The 18,199-nt window shown below is 45.4% G+C and overlaps 1 protein-coding gene and 1 long non-coding RNA gene across 3 annotated transcripts in view; both read left to right on the top strand.

Annotated features, from left to right (window-relative positions):
- The window catches only part of SLCO3A1 (solute carrier organic anion transporter family member 3A1), a 370,800-nt gene that overhangs the window by 23,720 nt on the left and 328,881 nt on the right, over positions 1-18,199 (top strand). The window lies entirely within an intron of this gene.
- Positions 1-18,199, top strand: part of LOC129634103 (uncharacterized) — a 41,496-nt gene that overhangs the window by 22,739 nt on the left and 558 nt on the right. The window contains exons 6-7 of the long non-coding RNA XR_008705423.1: positions 11,962-12,343; positions 15,507-15,638. This is a non-coding gene — a long non-coding RNA (uncharacterized LOC129634103). The remainder of the gene's footprint in view (positions 1-11,961; positions 12,344-15,506; positions 15,639-18,199) is intronic.

Below are 18,199 nucleotides of genomic sequence, written 5' to 3'. Positions count from 1 at the left end.
TGACTCGCCCACATGGACAGAAGGAGTGTTTGCTCCTGGGTGTCTCAGTTTTCATTTGCTCTGAAATCCCTTCTCTTTTCTCAGATGACACCTCAAGAAACTGCAGCTGAATTGAGTGCTTAAGTAGGTTTGATGTTTTCCTATCACTGTAACACATTACTCCTTGTGAGAGAACATGGCTGGTTGTCTTTTTTTTTTAAATTTTTAACTGCAGAAAAAGGTCACGAAGGTTGAACATGACTTCATTAGACCAGAGAACTGTGTTATCTGTGTCCTCCTTCCTGTGAGTGCAGGGTGGCCTTTACAGGTGAGGCGAGCTTTTGGAAATGAGCTGTTGTCTGTTCCCCAGCCGGTCACAGGGTCCCTGCTCCCAGCATGTTGCTACCTGCGTGCTCAGCCCTTGACTGCATTCTCTGTCTGAACAGCCAGCCACTCACAAACAAGGGCCATTATGTAATAACTCTGCTGTAACAACCCCCACAAAATTACAGACTGCTCCGTGCCAGTGGGAACAGACACTCTAATTAATGTTCACTTCTTCATCAGATAGACATTTTTCAAAACCTTAGTACAAAATTACGTGTACCTTATTCAAAAAGTGTTTCACCGGACTTACTGAGAATAGATTTATATTTATGGAGAGAGTGCTGGTTGGGGAATCATTTATTCACCAGAGGTCTCGGTTTTATCATTGACGCCAAAAATGGATACAGTGCCACAATCTTACTGGTGTGGAGTGTTTAATGGGTTACAAAGTGTTATCATGGTTTATGTCATTTAAGCCTTATATAACCCTGGGAGATAGGTGGGCCTTTTTACCCCTCATTTATTTTTAATTCTATATGGTAAATTCTCAAACAAGACAAAATTAGAAATTATAGTACAGTGAACACACCCATGTATTCACCACCTAGGACTGAACAATTATTAACATTTGGCATATTTGCTTCATATATACACACAGAAGACAGAGGACGAGATGGTTGGATGCCATCGCCAACTCAAAGGACATGAGTTTGAGCAAACTCTGGGAGATAGGGAAGGACAGGGAAGCCTGGTGTGCTGCAGTCCACGGAATAGCAAAGCGTCGGACATGACTTAGTGACTAAACAACAACATATATACACATGCAAGTATGTGAATGTACATTTTTTAGCCACTTGTAACTATAGAAATGAAGATACTTCACACCTTAGTACTTTGTTATGCCTCTCCATGAGGTATGATCATTTACCATAAAACCACAACCTTATTATCACTCCTGATAATATCCCCTCATTTCAACTCATACCTGCTACATTATCAAATTTCTCCAAATGTTGCCAAAGTATCTCCATTGGGCATTGCTAGCTCCATCTTTAGCTCCGTCTCTAGAACTCTCTGTCTCTTTTCTAAACAGCCACAAACCAATTAAAGATCTTTCATTTCATTTGTTATAGGACTTTCAGTCTCTTTTTTTCCAGTTCTTTTTATTGTGATAAAATACATGTAACATGGAACTTACCATCTTTAATATTCCTAAGGGTATAGTTCAGTGACATGAAGTACACGTATGTTGTCACGTGACCATCACCGTTATCCATCTCCAGAACTCTTTTCGTCTTGAAAAACTGAAACTCTGAGCCCATTAAACAATAACTCTCTATTCCCTTCTCCTAGCTTCTGGCAACTACTGTTCTACTTTCTGTCCCTATGATTTGAATACTCTAGATAGCCCACGTAAATGGAATTGTACAGTATTCTTTTGTCTCTGAATTATTTCCCTTCACGTACTGTTGAACTGTACTTCAGAATTTCCTTCCTTTTTTTTTAAGGTGTGTTTGTTTATTATTTTTGGCTGTGCTGGGTCTTAGTTGCCACACTCAGGCTTTCCCTGCTTGGGTAAGTGGGGGTGCTGTTCGTTGCGATGCACGGGCTTCTCACAGTAGTGCCTTCCCTGCTGTGGGGCGTGAGCTCTAGGCACGCGGGCTTTAGTAGTTGGGGTGCACGGGCTTAGTTGACCAGCGGCATGTGGAATCTTCCTGAACCAGCGTTCGAGCCTGTGTCCCCTGCATTGGGAGGCAGCTTTGTAACCACTGGACCACCAAGGAAGCCCTTTCCTTCCTTTTAAAAGCTGAAATAATCTTCCATTGTAAATATATTCTGTAAATATTGCTTCCACTGTAAATATTGCTTGTCCGTTCATCTGTTGGTGGACACTTAGGTTGCTTACACATTTTAGCTATTGTGAATAATGCTGCAATCAACATAAGCCTATCACTTTCAGTCTCTTGTAATCTAGCATAATTCCCCCACTTTTTGATACTGATGTTGACTTTTTGAAGAGGTTTTCTACTCTTTGAAGAGGTAGGAACCTTCTACAGAATGTTCTCTTTTCAGAATTTGTCTAGTTATTCCTTTTGGTTTGATCTAACTTGTCCTCTCATTGAGCACTAGCGTTTTTCTTGACTAGATTTACATTTTGTTTATGTTAGGTCACTGGTAAGGCACTCTTCTGAATGCATGCTAAGTTGCTTCAGTCGTGTCTCACTCTTTGTGACCCTATGGACTGTAGCCTGTCAGGCTCCTCTGTCCTTGGGATTTCCCAGGCAAGAATCCTAGAATGGGGTACCATTTGCTCCTCCAGGGGATCTTCCCAACCTAGGGATTGAACCCGTGGATTTTACGTCTCCTGCATTAGCAGGAGGGTTCTTTACCACTAGTGCCACCTGGGAAGCCCCACTCTTTTAAGTCCTTCATATTAAAATGGACTTCAATAGGTTAAAGGTTGGACTTCCCTGGTGGTCCAGTGGTTAAGGCTCCATGCTTCTACTGCAGGGACCACTGGTTCAATCCCTGGTGGGGGGTGACTAAGATCCTGCTTGCCACACATCCAAAAATAAATAAATAAAGATAAAAGTGACATCTACAATATTAATAAAATAAAATGCCTGTTGTCCCCTGTTCCTGGTGCTAAGGTTGACTGCTGGGTTGAGATGGGTGGTGACAGCCAGACTTCCATGTGGAAGGCGCGTTCTTTCTCTTGAAGCTGGTATCTTCTGTGCGCGTGCTGAGTTGCTTGAATTGTGTCTGACTCTTTCTGACCCCATGGACTGCATCCTGCCAGGCTCCTCTGTCCTTGGGATTCTCCAGGCAAGAATACTGGAGTGGGTTGCCATGCCCTTCTCCAGGGGCTCTTCCTGACCCAAGGACTGAACCCGTGTGTCTTTACGTCTCCTGTATTGTCAGGCGGGTTCTTTACCACTAGTTCCATGTGAAGAGCTGCTTTATCAGTAATAATGACCTCTCTTGTCTGTTGAGTGTCTGCTACGTGCCTGATACTTGGCATACACTATCCTATTTAGCCTTCGCTCGTGTCCCCGTGTACAACTCAGTGTTGGGGACCTGGTCGCCTCTCTGCTGTGAAGATAGTTCTCAGGCCTCTGCTGCTCCTGCTTTCCTCTTATGGTGGTCATGGTCTTTCGCCCAAGGCTGACTGGCATGATGTGGGCACTGTCTGCCCAGGTTATAGATTCCTGGATTCTATCCCCAGCTCCACCTCTCAGGCATGACTCTGGGTTGGTTTTTCACCCTCCAGACCTCAGTGTCCTCATCTGTAACTTGGAGAGAATAAAGGACCCGGCTCAAGGGGTTCTTGTGGGCATGAATGGACCCATCAGATGTGAAAGGCTGAGTACGGTGGTTGGCACACGTGCTTAATGAATCTTGGCCTCATTCTCACTGTCACCCCTCCCATGGGTCCCTGAAGACAGTTGTCTGGCCCTTTTTGCCCTGAGGGTGTTATGGTCAGTACCATGGGGGAGGGATGGCTGAAAATCAGGAGCTGAATTGTGCAGGAGGTTCTCGAGCAGGGTCTGCAAACTGTGGCCCGTGAGCCAGATCCAGCCTGCAGACAGCTTTGCGAGCGCCGTGTTTTTGGAACATGAACACATGGGTTCATGTCCAGGTCCTTGTCTTCAGCTCCATTTGTGATCCAGCAGCAGGGGTGGTTGTGACAGAGACCACGTGGATGGAAGAACCTTAACTGTGTACCGTCTGGTCTCTTCCAGGATACACTTGCCAATCTCTGCTCTGAAAGTGATCTTGCAGAGGCAGCAATGAGCGGTCCTGAAGACCACTAAGAGAGATCTTAGTTCCCTGCCCAGGAATTGATATTGAGCCTGGGTTGCCTGGATGAAAACCAGGAATCCGAACTACTAGATCACCAGTGTCTGGAGGCTAGATGCAAAGTGGCCCTGGCTTTTACCACTCTCCCCCCACCCCTCCGCCCATTGAAGACAAGAGTGTTTCCAGGAGGCAAAAACCAGAGAGAGGGTTTGGGCATGGTGTCATAAGTCAGAAGCAAGGCGGAAATACACATCCAGAGAGCAAGGGTATGAGCGTCCTTCCTAACGAGGAGGAGCACAGTGAAGAGGTGATTTAAACCCCTCATTTTGGACAGTCCTTCTGGGTCTTGTTTACCTCTTTGACCAAGTACCTTTGGCCAATTTCCTTGTTTCTTCCTTCACACCTGACTGATCCTAGGACCTACCCAACATGGGTGCACAACTTCTTGCTAAGAAGAATCCCACCACTGTCGGTGGATCCCACTGTAGGTCTGCCAGTGCATGTCCACACTTTATTAAGGGTTGACACCCTCTCCCTTTTGACCCCCAAGGAGCCTTCCTGCGCATGTGCAGACAGGAAAGACTTCCTTGACCTCAGGAGTGGTCATCTTATCTCTTCACATCAGCAGAGCTAAGCTTCTGCCACTAGCTTTGTCCTTGGAGTGTCTGGGTGAGAGCAAAGCTTCAGTTTTACTCCACTTGACAAACACCAACTGTCCAGCCCAGGGGCCCATCTATCTCCTACCTATAAAGCATAAGTAGTCCTTAGAGTTGTGGACTCTGATAGGAGGGGTCCCAGCTCCTCAGATGAGATGCTGCCTCCTACTGGACCCCCGCTTTCAGCTTTCACTCCCAACTCGGCCTTTCCTAGTGGCCCCAGGCTTCCGGACTCAGACCGTAAGGCTGGCTCTGGCCTCTGGGCGGGCCTTTCTGCTGATCTTAGGCTGACCTCCTGCGAACAGAGGCACATGTGGTCACAGGTATTCTGAAGGCCCCAACCTGGAGATGTTCCTGGACTGAGCAGAGATATGACCTGGTCTTTCGGTCGAGTTGGCCTGTTGTGTTTTGCATGGTGTCTCCCGTGTGGCCCTGCGGGCCACGATATTGAGCTCCCCTGGGCTGGCCGCAACGATGAGCTCCCGTGGGCTGGCCACCTCGTGTGGATATGGTCTTTGTGGCAGGAGTTGCTGTACCCCAGGCCTTCTACTCACATTCCTGGTTACGAACACTCTGACAGCTAATTATAGATATTTTACTTTTGCCAATATGTTTGGGGTCCTGCTGTTTGATGCAAATGGAACCAGTTCAACTCTGTGGAGTGAGAAATCCCATTTCCATCACTTTCTTCTGCATTTGGACTGAAACAGACCACTTTCCCAAAGTCATTTTCTATTATTTGTGGCTTGTATTACTTGATTTATTTCCTGGTCTTTAAGAGTTTTTATTGATCTGAGGCATTAAATTTGGATGGAAAAGAATTTCTTCCCTTACATTTTATGCTATGGCATTAAGGATTTAATGTTTTAATTAATTTGGCATGAAGCCCCTGCAAGTGGTGATGGCAGTTCTCTGTGTATATTTTTTAAAGATTTTTTTTTTAATTTGGACCATTTTTAAAGTCTTTATTGAATCTATTGCAATACTGCTTCTGTTTTATGTCTTAGCTTTTGGTTCACGAGACATGTGGGGTCTTAGTTCCCCAACCAGGGATCAAACCCACACCTCTTGCACTGGAAGGTGAATCTTAACCACTGGACCTCCAGGGAAGTCCCATTTTTGTATATATTTTTAATTTTTATGTCCAGCCCTGCTCTCTTCTCTCTCTTGCCCTTAAAACATTTAAGGTGTTTGTGTTCTGTGATGCTACCATAGAAATTCAAGATCTATTTATTGAGCTTCTGTGATTTGCCAGGCCCTTTTGCCAGCCATTATCAAAACACACAGAAATCTCTGCTCCAAAGGAGCTTACGTTGTGGTACTTTCCTGCAAATGTTCATAAATTACATCAGAAGAGCAACAAAGGCCGAGATTCTTGGAAGAGTGAGTGAGTATGGACGGCCGGATGTAAAGACCCCTTAGTGGAGATGGGCAGGAGCAGAACATTGAAGTGGACCCTGCAGAAGAAGTGGGATCGTCGGTACAGGGAGAAGGCATGCGCTTAGGAGAGGAGGGGTGATGTCTGACAGAAGGGCTGTGGCTCTGCAGTGGCCCGCTGTGGAGAAGGGGAAGGAAGATGCTGCCATTGGATGGGGTCACAGTGAAGTAAAGGAAGGCCTTGAATTCTAGACTCAATCTCCCAGGCAAAAAAAAAAAAAAAACAGTTTAGTTTTCCAAAAAGTCATCTGTGAAGGGACTTCCCTGGTGGTCCAGTGGTTAAGAACTCCACGCTTCCCATTCAGGGGGACAGTTCAGGCCACCCCTGGCCTGGGAGCTAGATCCACATGCTGTAATTCAGAACTAAGACCCAGTGCAGCCAAAAGAAAAAGGACAGGGAGGGGGTGTCTGCGGAAAGGGGTGTTTTAGGAAGAGAGTAACTCAGGGGGTCTCAAAACCACGGGAGACCTGTAATCTGCCCTGAGCATGAAGCCAAACGTGTGTGTGTGTGGAGGTGGGGTGCGCAGGTCACCTGCCCCATCCTTGGTGCACTAGATGGCAGGTCGGCACAGATATTGTCCTGGGGAAAGACTTCTATCTGCAGCTTGACTGAAACACAGAGCACCAGCCGGCAAAATGGGGCAAGAGCTAGAATCCCAGAAGTAAAGCCATCCTCTTGTGAGATCTTAAGCAGGGTGTGGGTTTGGGCATTAAACTGGCTCCACGACTCCAGATGCGTTCCTGGTCCTCGGTGGTGGCCAAAGGCATCAGAAGAAGCAAGTATTAATGGCTCCTTGGGTGTCTGTAGGTCAGGGTGTCATCACATGGTCTTCTCAACACAGGCTCCCACAGTGCAGGGACGGAATACGCCCTGGAACCCCTGGAAGCTTCTGTTCAGTATCTTCAGTGTCAGGTGTTAAGAATGACATTTTGACAGGGGCAGATCAAACATCCTCTAATGTTTTAAAAGCAGACTCTGGTTTTATGTCAAACCATCCAGAATTGTCACCTCCTCACTGCCTTCCCTACAACTGAGAGCATGGATTTTCACATCCAGAGAAGTCTTCATTCATCAACATCTGAATAATAAGATACAGACAGCAACTGAAAGAAGTACCCACGCTTCACCAAAAGGGCCTTATGCTAAAACAATGTTGCATTTCCTGGAGATTTTATCCCTTTTTTTTTACATGTTGGAACTAAGAACAGAGGCTTTCCCCTATCAGTTTTCTTCACTTCTTTCTTGTAAGCAGTTACATTCTTCCTGGCATTCAAATATTTCTGAAATAGCTATTCTCAGACATAATAACAGCATAACTGTAAAACAAAGTATGTGACTCTGATTTGAAACTCAGCTCATGTTCTGTACCTGTGCTATTGAACACTCACTTATTTTTGGTAAATTTTTAAAATTTTTACTTTATATTGGAATATAATTTATTTACAGTGCTGTGTTACTTTAAGGTGTACAGCAAAGTGACTCAGTCATACATGTACATATATCTATTCTATTTTAGACTCTTTCCCCATATAGGTTGTAACAAGAATACTGAGTAGAGTTCCCCATGCTCTACAGTAGGTCCTTGTTGATTACTATGTTTTGTGTATATATATACATATATATAGAAAAGGCAATGGCACCCACTCCAGTACTTCAGCCTGGAAAATCCCATGGATGGAGGAGCCTAGTAGGCTGCAGTCCATGAGGTCGCTAAGAGTTGGACACGACTGAGCGACTTCACTTTCACTTTTCACTTTCATGCATTGGAGAAGGAAATGGCAACCCACTCCAGTATTCTTGCCTGGAGAATCCCAGGGACAGGGGAGCCTGGTGGGCTGCCATCTATGGGGTCGCACAGAGTCGGACACGACTGAAGCAACTTAGCAGCAGCAGCAGCAGCATACATATATATATGTTAGTCCCAACCTCCTAATTCATCCCCTTTCCCACCTTTACCACACTTTTACCTATGTGTGTTGAATGGGGCAGCCATGCTTCTGAAGGCAGTTGTGTAATTTGATAGGTCATTGTTATATAGACTGTTAGCATAATGGTTCTCATAAAATATTTATTGCTTGTCCCTGAGCTGGCAACCCATAATGCAGGTACATCCAGCATCACCGCATACACTGTGACATGTTTGGTTTGTATCATTCGTCTGCCTACCCCCTCCCCCCTTTTAAAGCCATCATCTGCATTTTCTACTTTGAAGTACATTAGTTACCATGGAAACAGTGATGTCATTGGAGGGGGTGAGGGTTGGTAACATCTGCATGGACAGTATCAGATCATTTTATTTAATGGTTTGAAATGTATTCCACACTTGGGAAAGATTAGGAGTATGTTTGAGAGGATAGTGTGCTTATGCGCTTAGAGCTAATATGATGTGTGTACATGTAGCTAAAGGCTGCATTTGTGTGATATTTAGGTTGTACACAAAAATATGCCTGAAAATTAAAGAAGAAAAATACAAAGCAAAGAAATAGGAAGGTCAAGGGATTCATATCATTTCCAACTGCCCAGGGCCCATGGTTCCAAAAAAGATGCCTAGAGTTCCCACTATAGATATGGTTCATGTAAGTCATGGTCCATTTTTCTCATAAAAATACTGTGATAAGTCTTTATCTTTCTGAGTGAAACTCATGCTCCAGGTGTTGGTTGATTAATTCTGATGTGCAGCTGAATTTTTGGCAAGATCCATAAAGAGGTGCCAGCAGTCTCAGAAGCTGTGTGTGATAGCAGAGGAGGTGCCAAGGAGGGCACCTGTGTCCCTTTAAGTGCTCAGGGCTCTGCAGTGTGTCTGAATGAAGCTGAACTGTGCTCTCCTTTGACCTATGCATCCTTTTGTTAACTTTTAATTTTGAGCCAGTTGTACATTCACTGGCATATATAAGAAACAATGCAGAAAGATACAAATACAGAAATAATACAGAAATTAATATGGGTTATTTTTAATTAACATGATTAATACAGAAATAATACAAAAATATGCCCAGTGGTACAGAGTGCATAATAATTGTTGTTTAGTCGCTCAGTCATGTCTGACTCTTTTGCAGCCCCAGGGACTGTAGTCTACCAGGTTCCTCTGTCCATGGAGTTTCCCAGGCAAGGATACTGGAGTGGGTTGCCATTTCCTTCTCCAGGGGATCTTCCCAACTCAGGGATCGAACCTGGGTCTCCTGCTTGGCAGGTGGATTCTTTACCACTGAGCCACCAGATAACCATAGTCAGAAGTTGACATGGATGCAATTCACCTGCTGGTTTTTCTAGTTTTACATGCACTCGTGTGTACGTATGTGCGAATTTAGTCTTTGCAGTTTTATCTCATGGGTAGAGTCCTGTGACCACCACCACAGTCTAGATACAGACCAGTCCCACCGCACGGATCCCTCCTACTACCCTCGTAAAGCCACACCTCCCCTAATCTCTAACCCCAGGCCACCCCTACAGCCGTCCCACAGTATGTGAGGGTGATTGATTCCAGGACCCCTCGTGGATGCTAAAAACCCACAGATGCTCAAGTTGGCATGGTATAGCCAGCCCTTCATATCCATGGATGCAAAGCGCACAGATATGAAGGGCTGACTATAATCCATTCTTCATCTAAGGAATGTTGTCATTTCAGACTGTTATGTAAATAGAATCTATACAGCATGCAGCCTTTGAGATTAGCTTTTTTTCACTCAGCATAAATCCCTGGAGATCCATCCAAGTTGTTGCTTGTATCAACAGTCCATGGATTTTAAGTTCTGAGTGACATTCCATGGTATGAATGGACCACCGTTAGTTTAAACATTCACTCCTTGATGGGCACTGGACTGTGTTTATTGTTTATCTTTTTAAACTGAAATCCTTGAGAGAGGGCTTTGGGGGTCCTAATAGCACAGAATCAGTGAGTGTTTTTAAGGTATCCAGGACTTTTCTAAAGGTCTCTCTCTAGAGCATTTGTTCAGTCTTTAAGTCGTGTCTGACTCTTTGCAACCACATGGGCTGCAGAATGCCAGGCTTCCCTTTCCTTCACTATCTTCTGGAGTTTGCTCAAACTCATGTCCATTGAGTCGGTGATGCCATCCAACCATCTCATCCTCTGTCATCCCCTTGTCCTTCTACACTCAATCTTTCCCAGCATCAGGGTCTTTTCCAGTGAATCATCTCTTAGCATCAGATAGCCAAAGTATTGGAGCATAAGGCCCAGATTATTTATTAATAAAAGAAAGGAAGGGGGTTCTCAGGGGGTGCTAGTGGTAAAGAACTTGCCTGCCAATGCAGGAAACATAAGGGAGTTCAATCCCTGGGTCAGGAAGATCTCCTAGGAGAGCGCATGTCAACCCACTCCAATGTTCTTGCCTGGAGAATCCCATGGACAGAGGAGCCTGGTAGGCTACAGACCCTGAGGTTGAGAAGAGTCGGACATGACTGAAGCAACTTAGCATAGCATAGAAGGAAGGAATGGACTGGAGAGACGCTATGGAGACCCAGCAGAGCAGGCTGGCCAGGCCATGTGTTGGGGAGCTTGATATTCTTATGTTAATAGTTGTTTCCCCTGCAGAGGAAAGCAGAAGCACCCGATGCTCTAAGACCTGCATTTAAGCATCTGCATCCCTCTCCCAGCATTGATGGAAACAGGTATTTTTTCTGATCAAAGAAACTGTAATACCAACTACTCAGCCTGCTTGGTCCCCTGATCCCTTTGTGGAGAAGATGAAAACCTAAATTCTTGTTCTGAGACAGGTCACAGAGGAAATTGTTTTCTTGGTCTCATTGATTGATTTTCATCTGGGAAGTGTTCCACTTGGCCTTTTCCAAACTATGCCTCAGGACTGGGGCCACATGACGGAATTTAAACACCAAAATCATTCTTGGAATACCAGCCATATGCCCGTGTTTCCCAGCCATATGCCCATGTTTCTGTGTTGAGATTCATGGGAAGCAGCCCGAATAACAGACCCACAGATCTGACATTGCTTTTCTTATTTAAAGGCTTTATTTACCCTGTGTTTTATGCAACCAGCAGGGTCTGCCCTTGTCCTCTGCAAGTTTAAGCTATTGACCTAAAGAAAGGATGGATTTTTAACACTGGGATTGAAGGTTTGAAAGCCACTCAGAGAAACCTGGCGTATTGGAAGCTTTTAATACCAACGACTGTTGGTCAGAGAGTCAGCTCTCTGACTTTGAGAACTGAGCAATGGAAGCAAGCCCCCCGGGAAATAAGCAGCATGCAGAAATGGCCCACAGGGAAACAGACGTCGCCTTTGGCCTTTAGCCCAAATGTCAGGAGATGGTTTTCATAGCATAAGCGCCATGATTTCTTTCATGATTTTTTTTTTAATGTGGACCATTTTTAAAGACTTTATTGAATTTGTTATAATATTGCTTCAGTTTTTTTTTTTGTTTGTTTGTTTTTTGTCCCTGAGGCATGTGGGATCTTAGTTCCCTGACAGGGGATGGAACCCCCTGCATCAGAAGGCAAAGTCTCGCTCTCTCTCCTTTTTTAAATTTTATTAATTTGGTTGTGCTGGGTCTTTGTGGCTGTGTGCAGGCTTTCTCTAGTTTTGGCGAACAGGGGCAGCTCTCTAGTTTCGGTGCGCTGGCTTCTCGTTGCGTGGCTTCTCTTGTTGCAGAGCATGGGCTCCAGGTGCATAGACTTCAGCAGTGGCAGCAAACGCCGGCTCAGTCGTTGTGGCACACAGGCTTAGTCACTCCGTGGCATGTGGGATCTTCCCAGATCAGGGATTGAACCCGTGTCTCCTGCATTGGCAGGCAGATTCTTTACCACTGAACCACCAAGGAAGCCCTAAAAGGTGGAGTCTTAACCCCTGGACTGCCGTGGAAGTGCCAAGCACCGTGATTTCTTTGCCTGGAAATCTCGCCCTCATCTTCTAATATTAACCTGGGATATCATGCTTCAGTGGGGTAACCCTGCCCCTCCCTTCCATCACCCCCCTACCACTTCCCGCCAGGTCAGGTGCCCTTGTCCTGAGGCCTGCTTTGCCATTGACCCCATTATAACACAAACCCCTTAAGATTCGTGCCTTGAAGTACAGTTGCCTCTTGCTGGGGAGTTTGGCTCTCAAGCAGCCTCGGACACCAAGCTTGTGTGTGGTGGAGGATTACCCAAGGATGCTCCTCAGCTGTCCAGAAGGTGAGTAGTGCATTTAGGGGTTGTGCAGTGTGAAAAATGCTTAGCCCGCAATCACACTTAGCATCAGAGAGATGCGTGTACTAACAGAGGGCACATGAGGACAAATGCTTAGCAGGAGGACTAGAAGGTCACATCTCCATTCTCAAGCACAAGTTCAGGAAGTGCCTCTGCCAAGTGGAACTGAGGATAAACCAATCACACTCTTTAAATAATGTATTGTTGAAGCCGAGTATTTGCTTATCTTTGTGTTCTCAGCTCCCACCTCAGGGTTGAGCATGTGGTGGTGTTTGGTAAATATTTGCTAAATGAATGAATGAATAATCAAGAAGGGAGAAGTGAAATTTAACTAATAAGGGATGGATGGCAGAGTTTCCACCCTCCACTCCCATAGCCACTGTACATGACTTTTCAGCCCCACTATGGTTTTACAGAACATGTTCAAAAAGTATAATCCCATCAAAGCCAGTCAATTATGGACTAGAAAGAACTGGAGTTTTCTTTGCAATTAGGTGGCAACTGGTATCCCAATGAGCTGCAATACCATCTTATTCTTTAAGAAGTCAGTTGGGCTCTTGGCCTGAGCATCATCTTCTGAGAAACCTCCGTGCCTTGAGAGTGAAGTAGAGGAAGAAACGAACGCACGGGCTGAAATACAAAAGAAAGATGAGGCAGAGATCCAATAAACGTGTAAACCGGGGAGGCCACAGAGGCAGGAACAAGGGGCTAGGACTAGCCAGAGTCTAGGTATGCTGGTGATTGTTGGAAAGCATGCCTACTGTCTAGAACTTGTCACAGTGGATCTGGATCATATATGCCCATTCTGGTTGCCCCAGCCCTCGAGACCCGCCTTGCTCATTATTAGAGCAGCTCCTTTGGGTCTTTTGCCCTGAAGCTGTGGCATTCTGAGCTAGTTCTGTTCTCAGTTGTGGCTGAATGTAACATGTATACCATGAATCATCCCTTTTACTGTCTTAATGGAAGAAAAAATTAAAAAAAAAAGAAGTTGATTGGGCTGTACTCACCATGCCCAGAGAGTCAAGGAATGGTAGATGGGCTGCCAGTCATGGTGTGGCCCGGACCGGCGCCTGCTGCTGTAAACAGCCAAGTGGCAAGGTCTTGGGAAGGAGCCAGGGGCTCCAACTGTTCACATTACACACCTCTCTATCAGCTTATCGTGACCTTCAGGTTGCCAAGATGCTGTGAGGGCAGTGGATAATAAAATAACTCCCTCTTTCCTCCACACTCTCCACTTTTTCTTTTTCTTTTTTTTTAACAGCTAGCAATAAATGGGCTGGCTTTCACTTTCACCAAGTGCCTGGGTGGTTTGCCTTGAGACATCTGCTCGTCTTGAGAGTAAAAAGAGAAACTTGGTTCTGAGACCCTGGAATTCCCTCTCTCTGGTTTGCTTTTTCACTCCATCAGCTGAGGCACCAGAGGGAATGTCAGAAACCCTAGGCTTCTCAGTAAAAGACATGCCTGTTTGGGGTCAGAACCACTCAGTCTCTGCCTGGCCTTCTTGCTCTAATACTGGAATTCTTGGATGATATGGGACCACCAGGCTTTGGCTTTGTTGGGATATTTCTTTCGGAATTTTTTTTCCCCCAGACCGTGCAGCATTACTTCCCTGACTAGGGAAATAATTTTAATAATAAATAACATTTCTCTACAGTGGAAATGCAGAGTCCTAACTACTGGACCACTAGAAAAGTCCCTTTGCTGGGAAATTTAGAATCCACCACGTGTTTAACATTCCTTGCGCTTCCTTACACATAGCCGTCATTTCCACAGGGATTTCTCTTTGCAGTTATTTGCAATTATTTTATGTCATTATGTAGCCTTCAAATTGCTGTTGGCTATAAATTCCAAGTTGTGATTTATGTCTCTTAAGTACTAAGACAGTCCTTTCATACATTATTCATACTCTTCTAATTAATTATTTCATGTGCTTGGCTGATTTGTGTGTAGAAATTTTGGTTCCGAATATTTTCCAAACAGAAATCACATTGGTCTTATCTCTGAGTGCAGCATCTTCACGTATCATGTTGCAGCCATGTGATTCTACACCATGTGGCATGAAGCTAAATGCTTTTTATTTATTGTCCACTTAATCCTGCAGTTAATACACCCACAGAAATTCTGCACAGAGTGGAAAGTTTGGTCACCATATCATCATATAAAGTCACGTGAATGACCAAAATAGTGGTCCAAAGAATGATAAGCATAATTAGAGAAAAGGAAATCAAAGCTACAATGAGGTACCATTTTAAACCAGTTAGAATGGCCATCATTTAAAAAAAAAAAATCTGCAAATAACAAATGCTCGAGATGGTGTGGAGAAAAGGGAAGCTCCTTCGCTGTTGGTGGGAATGTAAATTGGTGCAGCCATTATGGAGAACAGTATGGAGGTTCCTCAGAAAACTAAAAATAGAACTACCGTATGATACAGCAATCCCACTTCCGGGAATATAGCTGGACAAAACTATAATTTGAAAGGATTCATGTACCCCAGTGTTCACCGCAGTATTATTTACAATAGCCAAGAAATGGAGGCAACCTACATGTCCATCGACAGATAAATGGATGAAGAAGACATGGTGCATGTAGCACTGGAATATCACTCGGCCATAAGAAAGTAATGAAGTAATGCCGCTTGCAGCGCATACCATCTTAAGCGAAGGAATTCAGAAAGAAGAAGAGAAATACCATGTGATTTCACTTATACGTGGAATCCAAAACATGACCCAAATGAACTTACCTATGAAACAAGGTCACAGACACAGACTTAAAGTATCCAAAGTGGGGCTGTGGGAGCAAGGAGGGGTGGGGAGTCAGAGATTAGAGACAAGCTGTTACATATAGGATGGGTGGACAACAGGGTCCTACTGTATAGCCCAGGGAACTATATTCAGAGTCCTCTGAGAAGCCACGATAGAAAACAATGTGAATAAGCATGTATGTATCTGTGTAACTGAATCACTTTGCTGTATAGCAGTAATTAACACAACATCATGAATCAACTGCACTTCAATAAGCTAAATTTTAAGAAAAGAATGATAGGAATCGCGGTAGTGTCTAACACTGTTTTCGGGTTTTTATACGCTTTAACCTCTTTAATCTTCTCGAAACCCTCTGAAATAGTATAACTGTTGTCCTTGTTTCATAGCTGATAATGAGGTCCTGCGAGATTAGAAAACTTTCTCAGTGTCATGCGGCTTGGATGTGGCAGCAGTCGGCACCAGAAGCAGAATTCTGACTCCTGAGCCTTTCCTTCTAAATAATAAAGTGTTGTTTTAAAGTAAGGAAACCGTTATTAATGTCTTCAACGGAGATCCTGTGAATCACTAAAATCGGAAATTATTATGAAACGTTCATTTTCTCATATTAAATAGAGTTTGAGTGATTTTCAAATTTGCATCCTTTCTAGGAAGCCTGAATAATTAAATTCCAGTTCTAATTCTGACATTTCCTTTTTGAAATCATTGGAATCATTGGTTCAAAGCGAACATTTTGGGAATGCCTGCTCCATGCCAGGCCCTGTGCTGAGTGTTTTTCATCTGTTATTTCATTTAATTCTCATAATACCATTATCTTTTGAGAGCTGAGGAAACAGAGCTGCACTGAGATTTAGCTCATAGTGCCCATCCCAGCAGCTTGGGTTCCATGGCTGGAGCCCTCCTGGCAAACTCACCTGCGTTCTAGGAGTACAGAGTCGGAAGTCCTTTCCCAGTGCATCGGGAGGAAGTCCTGAGAAAAAGTACAGTCATGTGGGCTATCTGATTCCTGCTCATTTAGTTGGAAAAAGCCTATACATCTTACTTGGGGCCCAGGAAGGAAGGGGCTGATGCTGGCATCAGCTCAGGGGGGTTGAGTTTCCCCTCTGCTCTGGGCAGCTGCTCAGATGGTCCACATGGAGCTGAGGTGGTGGCCTTCTTTGCCCCTCCCTACATCACTGGCTAGCTGCAGATCCGGCTGTGTATTTATTGATTTCTTAGATATTTATTTGTTTCCTTGGCTGTGCTAGGTGGGTCTGAGTTGCAGCATGCCAACTCTTAGTTGATGCCTGTGACCAGGGATCGAACCTGGACCCCTGCGTTTGAAGTGCAGACACTTAGCCATGGACCACTAGGGAGGTGCCCTGGCTGTGTCTTTTCTACCATTGCCGTGCTCAGTCTGTGGGTGAGCTTCAGAAGCTCCTGTTAGGAGGCATAGGACACTCAAGGGCAGAGTGCCCTTCTCCACGCGGCCCTGGCTCTGACACCTCTGGTAGTAGCCGGGAAGGTGCCTCTTCCTTTCAGCAGCCATGGTCTGAACTCATGTTACAGGAAAAGGGACCCCTTCTGTGCCCAGAACCATGGTCTTCTAGTGACACTTAGCATGAGACCTTGGAGGGAGGGCGAATGTATGAAGTCCTCCCAGCACCTCCTGCCTGGGGCCCTGCGTGAGTATGAACTTGGACCTCGTGACTTGCCTCTTTATGCTTTGCCCGTCCAGAGAGAGATGTAAAACCCAGGCTGCTGGCATCAGGGTTGTTTCTATCAGATGACCCTGTTTCTGTGCTTGCTGACTGCTAAGTCACCTCAGTGCGGGGACGCATTCAGTGTCCTGATCTTTAAGGCTTTCTTCTCAGGACCTCACGCTGACTCCATCAATCTGAGTGGTCTCGCGTAACTCCAGACAAGAGTTAGGGTGTGATGTGATGGCCGTTTGTTGATTCTCTTTGAAAGTCCTGAAGATGAGGGATAATAGGTGTTTAATGAGCTCCTGCAGGGTGGCAGGTGCTGACAAGTACCTTACAGCCTCCATTTCTAATCCCACAATTGATATATTATCATTCAGAACCCGAAGCTTGGAGGTCAAAGGATTCTGCTTACCGCAGACAATGCAATTGACGGGGAGAGGGAGCGGGAGTTAATTTCCTGCATGCATCCATGTGGTGGCCAAGACTCACTCTGCCGTGGAATCTGTGCTGGCTTTTATGGCCTTTTGTGAGAAAGCTCAGGGAGACCAAGGTGTGTGAACAGCAGGCGTGCATCATTGTCACTGCCAAGCATCTATTCCTTAGCCCTGGATCATGGATGGGTGTATTAGAAATGCCTTCAGTTGCAGAGTTGATACAGGACATGTGAATAGACTGATGATATTTGGCTTTGTTCATCAATACTTCCCTTTTCTCATGTAGAATATTGTCGTCTTTCCCCCTCTTCCTTCCCTGGACCTTTTCCCCATGAGTGCAGGATGTTGTTGTTCAGTCCCCTGGTCATGTCCGACTGCTTGCCAGCATGCCAGGTTTCCATGTCCATACCATCTCCCAGAGTTGGCCCAAGTTTGTGCAGGATGGCTCCAGCCCTTTCCTGACTGTGGTAGGGCTGTCCAGGCACCCCGGTCCACTCAATTCCCCCAGCTGCAACCCTAGAGCTTTTTAAGATCTCCTCAGCCCTCTGGCTGAGACACTGTAGTAGCCAAGCCTGTACCCCTCACCAGTACCCACCCCATTGAGTGCCATGGTACCGCCTGTGTGGACGGGGGGCCCCACAGCAGCTGGTACCAAACAATGCCTGTTCTCATCTGGGCATCCCGGGCGGGCCTGGCAGCTTCAGCCGTTCAGAGCCCAGCTGGGTCTGGAGTTGCTGGGCTGCACTACAGAGGTGATTTGCTGCTTGGTGTCAGTACAAACAAGACAGATTTCAATCCAAGGAACTCTGAAGGGCCTGCCGCTCTCTCCCTGTCTTCTGATTGTCTTTACAATGAAAGATGTCTGAAGTAGCCCCACTGTTCAATGAACCCAGGCTGGATATGACTGCTGAGGTTTATAAGATCACTCTGCTGTGCTGGCTGTGTGCTCTGGACAGGTTCCCT

The sequence above is a fragment of the Bubalus kerabau genome, chromosome 19 (assembly GCF_029407905.1).
Source record: "Bubalus kerabau isolate K-KA32 ecotype Philippines breed swamp buffalo chromosome 19, PCC_UOA_SB_1v2, whole genome shotgun sequence".
Taxonomy (NCBI): Eukaryota; Metazoa; Chordata; class Mammalia; order Artiodactyla; family Bovidae; genus Bubalus; species Bubalus kerabau.
Note: the sequence above shows the minus strand (reverse complement) of the source record. Positions and strands in the feature narration are given on the sequence as shown.